General features: G+C 46.4%; 1 protein-coding gene across 3 annotated transcripts in view; it reads right to left on the bottom strand.

Annotated features, from left to right (window-relative positions):
* The window catches only part of peak1 (pseudopodium-enriched atypical kinase 1), an 81,609-nt gene that overhangs the window by 34,092 nt on the left and 35,017 nt on the right, over window positions 1–12,500 (bottom strand). For 2 of the 3 annotated variants that reach the window (XM_053686037.1, XM_017485674.3), the window contains exon 2: window positions 12,118–12,181. The exons of the other annotated variant lie outside the window; for it this stretch is intronic. The gene's annotated coding sequence lies outside the window, so the exon portion shown is untranslated. The remainder of the gene's footprint in view (window positions 1–12,117; window positions 12,182–12,500) is intronic. 3 annotated transcript variants of the gene reach the window in all.

The raw sequence follows: 12,500 nt of genomic DNA, 5'->3' as shown, positions 1-12,500 counted from the left end.
CGAGGCCTGGGTCACCGTACAGCACGCGTAGAGAATCTCAGCTCTTTCACTTTCCTCTAAGGTAGGCTGAGGGCTTCAACGCGACCCTAAATAAATAAATAAATAAATAAATAAATAAATAAATAAATAAATAACTCCATTCACACTACAAACATGGCTTCAATCTAAATAACATTTCAATCAACTACTATATTGAACACGCATCATTCACACATTGTTCGATATTTTACTTTAGTTTGGAAAATATACACTCATTCCAAATCTGATGACTGCAACACGCTCCAAAACAGTTGGGACAGTCGACCGTTCACCGCTGTGTAACATCGCCTTTTCTTTTAATAACGCTTATGAAGCGTTTGGACGCCGAGTGAAGACGGGATGAGTTTGGCGAGTGGAATTTTCCCCCCGTTCATGCGTTGTGCATTTCTTCAGCTGTGAAACTGTACGGGATCTTCGTCATTTGGAGTCCCACTTGGACGCATGGCTTGACTGGGAGTGAATGGAGTGTACGCTTGGGGGTAAGTTTTGCGCAGAAAAAAACAAAAACAAAAAAAACCTTCTGATGTATACTGGACAGTGCGCTCTTCGTTTGTGTCGCCTGGACACGCGGATTCTCTTCATGATGATCATGATGAAAGATGCTCATACTTATGGGAGACTTACGGAGAAAACCTGTCGTGGATGTAATCTGAGCAAAAATCTGGAAAAATTTCTTTGCTGAAATGGTCATTTCTACGTGTATCGTTCTCCTTTAATATGCCCTCATGCCACGTGTGTCAGATTAGAACCTCGTGAACACGTAAACCTTGTGGTCACGCTTTGGCAGTCAGGAAATACACATGTTCACAGGCCTTTCTGAGACGAGTGTGGGCAGAACTAAAGCTTGGAGCCACCCACCTCGTGTCTAATATCCGACCCATTTTGCATAGCCGGACACCTAAGCTTCCCGCGGACTCTCTCAGCGCTAGACGCGCTATCAATTGCGTACAGCTTGTCCGTCGATATTTTTAAATAATGCATAGCGCCTCTTTCACTACGTCGCTCAGTGCGGGCTCGGGCCCATGGGCCGAGCGGTGCCAGACGGTGATATTAGGGGAAATATCCTTGAGCCTGCTTACCACTCCACTTTTGCACCCGGACAGCGCCATCACGTGTTACTCCAGTGAGGGTTTCGGAAAGAAATCCCTCAGTCAAACGCAGGCACTCCAGGTGACGCGCGGCAGTCCTTCGGCAGTTCGGTCATCTAGCTCTACGAGTTCAAGAAAAAGGTTCGCAGGCTTTTTCCAGATCTGGCAACTGAACCCTCAGGTATATGATCAAAGAACTCTTAGTTTAAACTCGTCGACTGACTTTAGGTGCATGTTCTACTATACATTCAAGCAGTTTTCTTTTCACTTCTGCTGACATACGCTTCTGTCTATTTGCACACATGACGCTGGAATGTAGACTCCTACCCTGATCAACTCCATGTAACTCTGTGGCGTTTAGCCTCCGTGTACACTGTGTGGAAAAACTCCAGCTGTAGTGGCTCTCTGTTCAGCCTGGCTATTAACTATAGCCTTTACTACGATGTCTTCTTTCGCCTTATCGAGAATTTCCGCTGCTGCTAAATGAGCCTTGGTCTGGGCGTGTTCAAAATATTTCTTTTCCGAGTGCTCGTCTCTGGGTTTTAATATCCGAGGCAGATGAAGTTACCGGACACGTGACCCAATTCTTGGCTAGTTTCATCCCCGCGGTCTTTCCTGGCCCTAGAGACCCCGTCGCTTTACGTGTTTTGCAGCCCAGACTTGAATTTCCCACTGCAGGCCAGGGGTAGTAGGACTGTTTAAACACTGAACCGAGCTGCTGTCCAAATAGTCGTGCATCCCATCCCATCCCTGACCCGTCGCTAGATGTCCCAAACGCTTCTCCACTGATAGCACTACCCTCTCCCTGCAAGCCTGACCTGCTTTGTACCCAAATTTACCCGTCTCTTTGACATGATTACTTTGCACACTTCTTCTCTGCTCCACCACGACGACAATTACCCAGCGCTTTTGACCTCTGACTCCCACTAAAAAAAATCTAAAACCTAAACCAAGTTACTAAAGAACCTGAAATTTGATTGAAAATTTGAACGTAAATTATATACATTTTTAATTTTATGTTTTTTAATGAGATACCGGATCGGCGCAAGTAGGTACCGGAACACTGACATTCAAAACCCGAGCGGTCCCGAATCCTGTTCCAGCAAGATCCGGCACAAATTAAGCACTGCTGATAAGGAAGGTCTTAAGCAGAGTGTGGATAGCAGTAAAGCCTGCTTGGTAATCTGAGGGCAGAGAGGGAGCGAGTGTGTGTGTGTGTGTGTGTGTGTGTGTTTTCAGGCTGAAAGCTGCGAGTGCTAGGGAGAGATAAGCAGTTCAGTGCAAGATCTCCTTCCACCACAAAAGCCTTCTGTGGAACGGGATTAACACGGGCATCAAACCGGACCGGGCCAATAATTATGTGCGAGGACACAGCCCGAGTATTATCATGTGCCGTGTGCGTTCACGTATCAAGTCGGAAAGAAGAAGTGCGGAAGCCTGAACGTCTGCATCTGCGACCGTCCTCGGGGTGTCCTGCAGCGCCGTTTTATCTACTGCACATCTGGCTCGGACAGACAGCTGTGCCTGTCCGCGTGTGCATGTTTGAATTCAAAAAAAATGAATGAAAATGTGATGACGCTAGCTTTTAGCTGATCCTAAACGAGTGTGTTCCCTCGTTACACAAAGGACGCTGGTGTCACCTGGCTCGGACGCCAGCTTTTCCCGAGTCCAAACCGATCTGCAGTGGAACCTACGCGAACCATACACGTGATGAATCGACACGGATAATAAACACACCCACAATTGACATCATGCTGACGCCAGGGATATGTTTTCACCCGAACTGGGTCAAAGCTACTAGAATGACGCTCGCTCTCAGTAAAGCTAAAAGGCTAGGACGTTAATAAAAGGATTAACCGAATAAAACCAGTCGGAGCTTCGGTCTTCTTCCTGGAAAAAACCCCCTCTGCTCTCTTCTCTGTTCCTCCTCTGGCGTCACGTCATTTTCCTCACGTTAATTCTGATTGATTAGCGATATTTGCACTGAAAGTCCATTTGTTTTGTGTTTCAACATTACAACACTTCGTGACCTTGTCGGACTCGAGATGATGCCGTCGTCCTCTTCCGCTTTGATTCGGCGTTCAACGGTGGATCGGGAGCGCTACATGTCCGACGTGTGAACGGACAAACGAGGGGATTTTTCAACACTCATCTGCAGCGGTCTGAAATTTCACTGTGGAGGCTGCTGCAAAAGTTGCGGCGGAAGAAAAACACCGGCGCGCATGCTCATGTTGAGGAGAGGAGGCTCGCCGCAGGGAGGAACGGATCTGTTCGGCTTTCCGGTGTAAAAGAAGTCGAACCCGATGCCAGCGGCGATGGCGGGGACGCCTCCACCGACACCAAGTCTGGTCCTTCTTGCTACTAAACTGTATTTCAAAACCACCCTGAAAACATAAAGGAAGTCGTTGAAGAAAAACTATTTCCGACCTCCGACACTGCCGTGGCCTCGATGCTCTTCGGATACATACCGCCTCCCACTCGCACCTACTCCGTGCTCCGTGTTAGGAAGCTGTCTTTCATTCCAAGCTTAATGAATGACACCTGCGACTGAAAGACATGAACACACTCGGTTTGGGAAGACAGAACTACTTCCTGGTTCGTATCTTTTCAAAAACGCAATGGATTGGAACGGCGCGCGATTTCAGAACCGTCTCAATAGGTGGGCGGTTGTAGCTAGAGCTAGATCATGTGACCCACCCACACCGGGAAGTTGGATCATCAAGTCTGCGGCTGTTCTTACTACCATCATGAAGACGTCTCTTTACTTTGTCTTGATTTTGAATTCATTTGTTCGCTCGGGTTGGAAATGATTCGCCTCATGCGTTATTTATGAACTTAGGTTTGTCCTTTGTCTCATGCCTGTCAGGTTATGAAAGAAGACTGCTAGCGAAGTCACTGCTAGCGAAGTCAAAAAGTCTCTCAGCACAAGCAACAATTAATGCGAGTAAAACTCAGTTTGTATTCCTGGGTTTCGGAGACAATGAGAAGTAGCCGGTGGGTGTGTGGATGCCCCTCGTGTCCTGATAACTACCACCGAGAACTAAGAACCCATAGATCTAGATGCTCTCTTGCTTTTGCTACCACACGTCCGCTCACACTTTAACGCTCCGGGCCCGTATTAAGTCCCGACAGCGGATCCGTCTGGCATTTGGATAAGAGAAAAGAGCTGAGTGATTCAAAGATCAAAGGCATGAATCGACCCACATTCCCCCGGCCTTCTGTCAGAGAGAGGAGCTCCTTTCTAGAGACCGTTCTCCGGGATGAAAGCTGAAATGTGGGACTCGTTTAGACAGTCAGTCACGGGACATAAAAGCGGGGGCGTCCAAGAACCTAAGAACCTAACCTACAGCGGATTCGTCATAGTGGCATTTTCAAGATGAATCATCGAGCATCAGACTCGAGCAGAAAGTGGAAAGAACTGGAAAGTCCGAGCTCGGGTTTACGTTATCTTTCAGAGCTTTCGAGCTACAAAAAGTCATACCCTCCTCCACGTCTGTCGTTTCTTAGCAACGAGCTAGCCAGCTAACTGTAACGAGCGAGGTACATTCCCCTCCTTAAAACGCTGCGCTGTACGGTCAGCGTTCTAGATTCAACAAGCTTACGAGTGCATGCTGACTGATCGGAATATTCGTACACACACCATAACGTAGGACTCATGTAGAGCTAAGAAGTGCTGCTGTGTTTCCTGTTCATTCTGCATGCTGATTTGCCGTCACTTGCTGAACTCCACCATCCTGTGTAGGGTTGTGCTGCTGATTTACGGCTGGAAACAATACAGAACACAACCCGCACGCTATATTCTGCAGGGTCTGTCCAGAATCCGAACGGTATGCGGGCTGTACTTCAGCCTACATTCCTGCAGCAGCGGTGTGCCCTCTGGCATCCCTTCGAATTCAAACTATACGAGAGGTTTAAGTTCTGAGGAGTGCATTAACAAATTTTACGTGATCATATATCAGATGTTCGGCGCGAGGACGTGCGGAAACCAACGCTGCGCTCCCTGCATATTTGACACGTGCAGGCCGGACCCTGTTTGAAACGAGAAGCGCTGTGGAAAAATCGGTTTCTGAGGGAGATCTCAGTCAATTTTCAGCCCAATGTGAAGGAAAAAAAAAAAAAAGAGTGTTCTTTTTTTGTTGAATCAGCTGAAATAACGTAAAAAGACGAATCCAAAAAAAACCAAAAAAAATACCAAACCACTCCAACACGGATTCACCAAAAAGCGTCGTTTCCATTCGGTAAATAAACCGAAACACGAGGTTTTGCGTTGTGAGTGATGCTGCGGGCGAGTGAATTCGAATCGACGTGCGAGCCAATCCGATCGTCGTGTAGCTACGGTGCTGTGCGTTTTCGCCCTTTCTGAATGAGAGTGCGTATATCTCGGAACTCCGCTAAAAACACCGCCTATAATAAGACATCCATAAAAATTCTTATTTTATACACTCAGAAATCAGTATGTTCTAATAACTGGGGCCGAGTGTGTCGTTAAACGTGATTATTAAAGATTAATATTAACTCCAGATTCCAGACGCTTGAACCCCCCCCCATCATCACACCTGCCTATTACGGGAAGCGTATATGCTAAATCCGTAACGCAGCATTGCTGAGCGACTGCTTTCCAATAAAAGCTCATAAATGATTCAAACTTCTTCCTCTTGCTCTCTGTGGAGATGTAATGGGTAGCACTTTGCACTAATGCTCCCTTAACTAACATTACATTCGGCATTAATTCCCATTAACAAACCATGAACTTCAGCATTAATGAACAATGAGTAATACTTACATTTGTTTACGTTTATTCGTTTAGCGGACGCTTTTATCCAAAGCCATATCTCGAGCGGAGAACAAGACAGGTAGTGCTACCGTGCGAGATTTATAATTAACTTCTCGATATTAACCAACGGAGTTGACGGGTAGTAATTGATGTTTGTTTAAATGTTAATGAAATGTTGTTTATGTATTGCATGATGTAAAAAAAATGAGTCTGCATAAATTAGGAAAAATTTCATTACAGCGTGCTTCTAAACGTTGATTAGTTACAGACCGCCGCTGGAACTTGCCTTTCTGACTGACTGAGTTTTACCCGTTAACAAATGCAAACGTGTTTATTAAAGTGTTGCTTCATACTGGTCATCCTGGGCTTCGTTTTACTGATGTAAACACTGGTTAATACTGGCTTAGCGGTATTCGTCTCACACCTCCAGGGTCGGGGGTTCGATTCCCTGCGTGTGTGGAGTTTGCATGTTCTCCCCGTGCTGCGGGGGTTTCCTCCGGGTACTCCGGTTTCCTCCCCCAGTCCAAAGACATGCATGGTAGGCTGATTGGCGTGTCCAAAGTGTCCGTAGTGTATGAATGGGTGTGTGAGTGTGTACGTGATTGTGCCCTGTGATGGATTGGCACCCTATCCAGGGTGTACCCCGCCTCGTGCCCGATGCTCCCTGGGATAGTCTCCAGGTTCCCCGTGACCCTGAAGAGGATAAGCGCTATAGAAGATGGATGGACATTAATACAACTGTTAGCTATTTGTTACTTATTGTGTATGAAACGCAGAAGTAGATGGCTTGTCCGTGTTAACTGGGTTACAGAATGTCAGCTAAAGCAAACTTAAAGCTGCAGTATGAAACTTTCTTTGGTTAAAAATGAACAAAAATCGATTATTGAGCAAGCACATAAATAAATAAATAAATAAATAAATCGGAAAATGTTCGAACCTCTCACCTTACCCTGATTCGCAACGGTAAGCTTATAGTAATGATTTCGAATTTGAGCCGTCGGGTCGGATTTCGTGGGAGACGTCGGTGTGATGTCGTTGGTCCGTAAACAGAAAGAAGAAGATCCGGCTCTTACATCGCGTGCGTGGGAGCTGAGGACGGTGGAGTGTTTGTAGCTTGTTCGCGCAAGAGCTGCGTAGAATTTTGAACTCTTCTAGATGGCTGCTTTAATCTGGATATTCGAAAGGCAATCACTGTTGACGCCTGGGGCGTCGGCTGAGCCCGTGCTCAAACGAGAATGAATATCGGCATGGCTTTTGAGAGGTGGAGAAAACTCCGAGATCTGAAGGGATTGAAGACTGACGCAGAGATGGCTTTTTTTCTGCTGAAAAGGTCAGACATTTCAGTGGCTCAATAAGGAGCTAGCGAACGTTAGCGCACTTGTTAGCTTGATTCAGACAGGTGTCAAGTTTCCTATGTTTGTTTGGTTTTTTTTTTTTTGCTATGGTCAATGCGGTAAACTGCCCTTATTTTCTGATAGTTGAGAGCAACCTCACCTGTACGCCAAGAAAACCATATCTGTCTCGCCTCTAATACAGAGCTAAAATACAACCAAAACCTCAAACCGTCAGAGTCATCCGCGCAGAGGAGCAGCGCTGAAGCACGTCCCACGTTCACCTATTTCAAATAAAATTTTAAAAAATGCAAGTGACTTACAATTTTATGTTTCAAACAGAGATGGCGATAGAGAGGCAAGAGTTCAGTACTGCAGCTTTAATATAAAGCGTGCTTATTCAACGTTACGACAGAATGCTCGAACTTGAACTTCTTGGCAACTCCAAACACAGTCAGCTGGTGGTTGATGAGAATTAGTAACCCAGTACAGACGTGCTGTGAAGCTGAAGAGTCGGAGTGCATCTTATGTAAATGGAAATGAAGCCGAATTGAGAAATAGGCAGTGCTAGCTCAACCACAGTTACTGTTGAGCTTTTACAGAAACAGACGCTCGTTCATCTTCACTTTATCCTGGTCAGGGGTGCGGTGGATCTGGAGCCCATCCTTTCTTTCCACACATTCTTTGGATAATCCTTCCAGCTTCCAAACGCCAGAATGATCCCAATTTGCAGAAAACACATCAACTACCTATGTAAGCTAATGGACACGTGAGTAAAAATCAGTGGATGGCAAAGCTTGGAATTCCAGAAGCAAATGAACCCAAATTATATTCTACCACCAGCATGTCTGCGCTCTACTACAAAGTCGTCTGGGGGAGCCGGACATCTCCATCCTAGTCAATGCTAAGAGGTTTGATTTCACTGAATCCTCCAACAAGTTCTCACTCGAGTATCTAAAGTACACGGTTCCTTAAGGGTTCCTTGAACACCTAAGGGTTCTTAGCGTCCAAAAATAAAATAAAATAAATAAATAAATAAAAGGATTCTACTGATAGGAACGAAAACCTTTCAGAGTTTCCTAGAGGGACAACCAAATTTTTACAAGGGCGCAAGCTGTGACGACTGTCAAAGCCGTGCAAAACTAGCGCACGTGTTCTGACCAATCCGATTGGAGAATGCGGCCGCGCTGTGGTATAAACGCTGTTGAATGCTTTGACGGGGAACGGGTCCTGCTGCGAGGGGAGATCTTTTCACAAACCGTATCTGGATGTCATTATACACCGGATTTGGATGCATTTCATAAACTGAATTCTGCATAAACTGCAAACGGAGCTGATATTTCCTGCGTCACTTGCAAATGAGATATCTAGGTAGAGTGTGGGAACGATGCGTCTCTTCTCCTGAGGAAAGGACATGACGGGCGGCAACAAGACCGTTCCAACAGCAGCGTTTGAGGTGGTTTCTACAGTTAAATCAGGCACTATAGAGGAGAGAATGAAGCGCTGGGGCTGCCCGGAGCCGTGGCTAAACGGCGGTACGTGATGACACAGGGCATGACTAGATCATATCGAAAACATTACTAATATTCCAAAAGTATCTTCAAACATATTTAACGAACACACTAGGACTTGACACGCCTCTACCCACGGCTTTCACCCAGGCATGTTTCGCGTCTGTGGCAAACACTGTACTGTCAACTATTCTGCAGAAAGCGTGACACACACACACACACACACCGCCATACAATGTGGCAAACAGAAATGTGTGAAGCTGCATCAGCTCTCGCTAGGAATCAAGCACAGCATCACATTCTCTGCAGAGATGATAATTAGACGCGAATATGTAGAGCAGCGAGAGCAAACTCAACAGAGAAGGCACTCTAAAGCAGTAGAACGAGAAACCCCTCACTCTGCTGAGTTCAAAGCCTTTCTCGATATTGTGTGTGTGTGTGTGTGTGTGTGTGTGTGTGTGTGTGTGTGTGTATTGTGTGTGTGTGTGCAGTCTCCTATAACCACGGAGCTTTGTGCAGTAGCAGAGCATCTGACAGATTCCAGTGATATTCATTAGCATCCTCTGTCTCCTAGTCTGTCTTCTGTGTGTGTGTGTGTGTGTGTGTGTGTGTGTGTGTGCGCGCGTGTGCGAGAGAGAGTATGTGTCATGCAGGAGATCATATGCGCCATCATGATGAGAGGTTCAGCTCCAGCTGACTGGATGAAATGAAATAAGACTGAGCAAAGCTGGAGCCTACACAAAGAGCACGCACATTCGCTCACACACACACACACACACACACACACACACACACACACACAGTCTGACAGTTCTGCTTCAACTTATCCGTATGACAAGGAGTTATAAAGTTAGACTTTCAGCTTCACCTGTTATGTGTGTGTGTGTGTGGGGGTGTGTGTGGGGGTGTGTGTGGGGGGGGGGGGGGGAGCCCCTCGGTGTGATCTCTCTCTCCCCCCCTCCTCCCCTCTCTAACTGAACTGAAGGTGTGTTTGAGGTCAAGCGAAAAACCCAGAGGCAAGCAGAACGGGGTGAGCGAGCTGTACCCTGCGTGTGCGGTGTCCTCTGAGGGGTGCACTGCTGACACTGCTGCAGTACGTCCTTCCTTCCTTCCTTCCTTCCTGTTCCCTACAACCTGCATTATGTGTAATCTCCAAGCCCACTCGCTGCTCGCTTTAATCCCGCCGCGCCGAAGTCCATACGCGGCCTCGTTAACACGACCTTTTAAACCGACCCGCTGCGCCGCGGCTGTGTGCGCCATGCATGTTCGTCCAGTTTCATTCTTGCGGCATGCTGCATATGGCACGAGAGTGGTTTTCAGATAAGACCACGACAAAATACGGCGTGCATGGTTTACTGTGCAGTCCATGTCCATCGTCTAAACAGCACGTGACTTCACCTAGACACACACAGCTCAACCTGTAGCAGTTAAAATGGAAACGTAATGATTTCTGGCTGGCCGAGACGGTACTCAAAATCATGTCAGGAAAAGGGAAAAAAAAAAAGGTATTTGCTGGCATAATGCAGCTCTCATACACTATATGGCCAGAAGTATGTGGACACCATCACCATCACCACCATGTGTCTTGGTTGAACATCCCATTCCAGATTTATTCCCCTTTGCTCTTCTAAGAAGGCTTTTGGGGCGTGGCTGTGAGGACTTGTGCTCGTTCAGCCACAAGAGCATTAGTGATGTCAGGCACTGATCTTGGGTGAAGAGGTCTGGGGTAGGGCTGGGCGATAAAACGGTATCGATATTAAATCCACGGTACGCCTTTGATCAGTAAAAAGGTTCGGTATAACGTCCGATAAAACGTAAACAGACATGAAGTTCGGTTGCATGAACAACCCTCAAGCGTGCGAGTGTGAGTGTGAGTGTGTGTGTGTGTGTGTGAGAATGAGACACCGTGTAAAGCACTTTGTATAAAATTCACCATGACATGTTGAATGCTGTGTTTTCAAAGTCCAACACTATGCTAACAGTCACTACGTTATTTAAGCAATATATTACAGTGACTGCGTTCACACGGACAGCGGGAATCTAATCACTGACCTTATTCTGAATAAGACGATATTCTGATTAAGGTGTTTACATGAGTCGCTTTTGGAATACTCCTTTCATGTTCAGGTTTTACGTGTTATAGAACAGAGATCGATTAATGAGACACGTCATTACGTCCCCGCGTCGCGCCGTCCGACGTTCCCTCCAGAATTTCACGTATCGACATACAGTTGGTCTTCGTTATGGGACCGTATACAGTTTTGGGTGTTTCAGTTTTAATTTTTACGAAAGCTTCAAGTGCGGTTAATTATTAGTCGTGCCGTACGTGCGGATAGACGACTGCTTGAAGCCGTGGGCTGCGTCCCAAACCGCGTACTTACCGTCTATATAGTAACCGAAATACATGCATTTCTCCTACTATATAGCAGGTAAGTATGCGGTTTGGAGCTCCTTCTTGCAGAGCATCATCTTGATTTTAGCGAGAGACCTTAACTGAAAAATGGCTTTTTACCACGGCACAGTGTGGAGTCAAAAACGACACCCAGGTTTTTAACACAGTCGCGCGCGTTAGAAGAGAGAGAGGACCGAGCTCACTGACGATCTCACAGGACACAGCTGATGGACAGGTTTTAACTGCAAAACTGCCCACACAACACGGCCAGGCATCCGGCAACGAACTGCACTGGGACGTTCCACTGGGTATCATCTGAATTCTAGGGGTTCAATGGCTCCAATGGACTCTCTCGCTCTCCTTAAACACGCTGTTCTGGTATCGGTATACTGCGAAAATGTCATCGCTATCCATGTAAAATCCTGACCTTGTGAGCATCCTGTTTCGGACATGCTTTCTGAAACGCTCCAGCTCTTTAGAATATAACAGTAGAATATAAAAGGTGTGGGTTCACTCGTGCATCAGGAATCAAAACCTACATATCACCACAATGCCGTTATTAACCTTCGGCCGAACAGGACGATGAAAAACCGAATGCCGTGAAGCTCGCTTGCTTTAAACAAATCCTGACCAGGCTCTCCAAGGCTGTGTGGCCGGCTCGTCTGCGGCTGCGTCATCTCGGTCTATGACCGCCTCTCATAATAGTCGCACAAATCAGAGCTCACGGGAGCGTTCACGTTTCCGTCGGTATTTCCGAAACTCCCTTTTAAACCTTTAGATGGAAACGTGTGTTATTCAGACAGCATCGGCACATAATCTCACACTCTCATCCGAACAGCAGAATTACTACGAAGGTCATCTCTCTCTCTCGCGCTCTCTCTCTCTCTCTCTCGCGCGCGCTCTCTAGTTGCATAATCTGCTGTACTTGGTGCGTGTTTTGTCAACATCACAAATGATTGGTGAGGTTTTTGGAAATACTCACACAAACTGAACGGCACTTCTTCCAGTTGTGCACGGCGTGTTCCCTTTCAGCACATCTGGGAGATCTGCAGGAAGAAGAAGAGAGCCTTAATGCATCCACATAGCGCTAAAGATCCATCGAAAAGCTAATACATTCTGCTTAATGCTTTTAGGAGGCGCGAAAATTGTCCTCCGTCTGTGTAATGATGCTAGAAAGGTGTCTGATTTACCATGCAGTAGACAGCATTTCTCAGCAAAGCTCTGCTCCGGGGTTCGAATAGAAAATGTGTGTACTTTTTTTTTATTATTATTATTATTTGAAAATGTAACAACAAAAACCTGCATCAACTGGAGGAGAGGAGATGGCACAGGTTTGAAGGATTTTGGGAAAGCTGACAGAATGGC

This window comes from Ictalurus punctatus, chromosome 14 (assembly GCF_001660625.3).
Source record: "Ictalurus punctatus breed USDA103 chromosome 14, Coco_2.0, whole genome shotgun sequence".
Taxonomy (NCBI): domain Eukaryota; kingdom Metazoa; phylum Chordata; class Actinopteri; order Siluriformes; family Ictaluridae; genus Ictalurus; species Ictalurus punctatus.
This window is presented reverse-complemented; position numbering and strand designations above follow the sequence as displayed.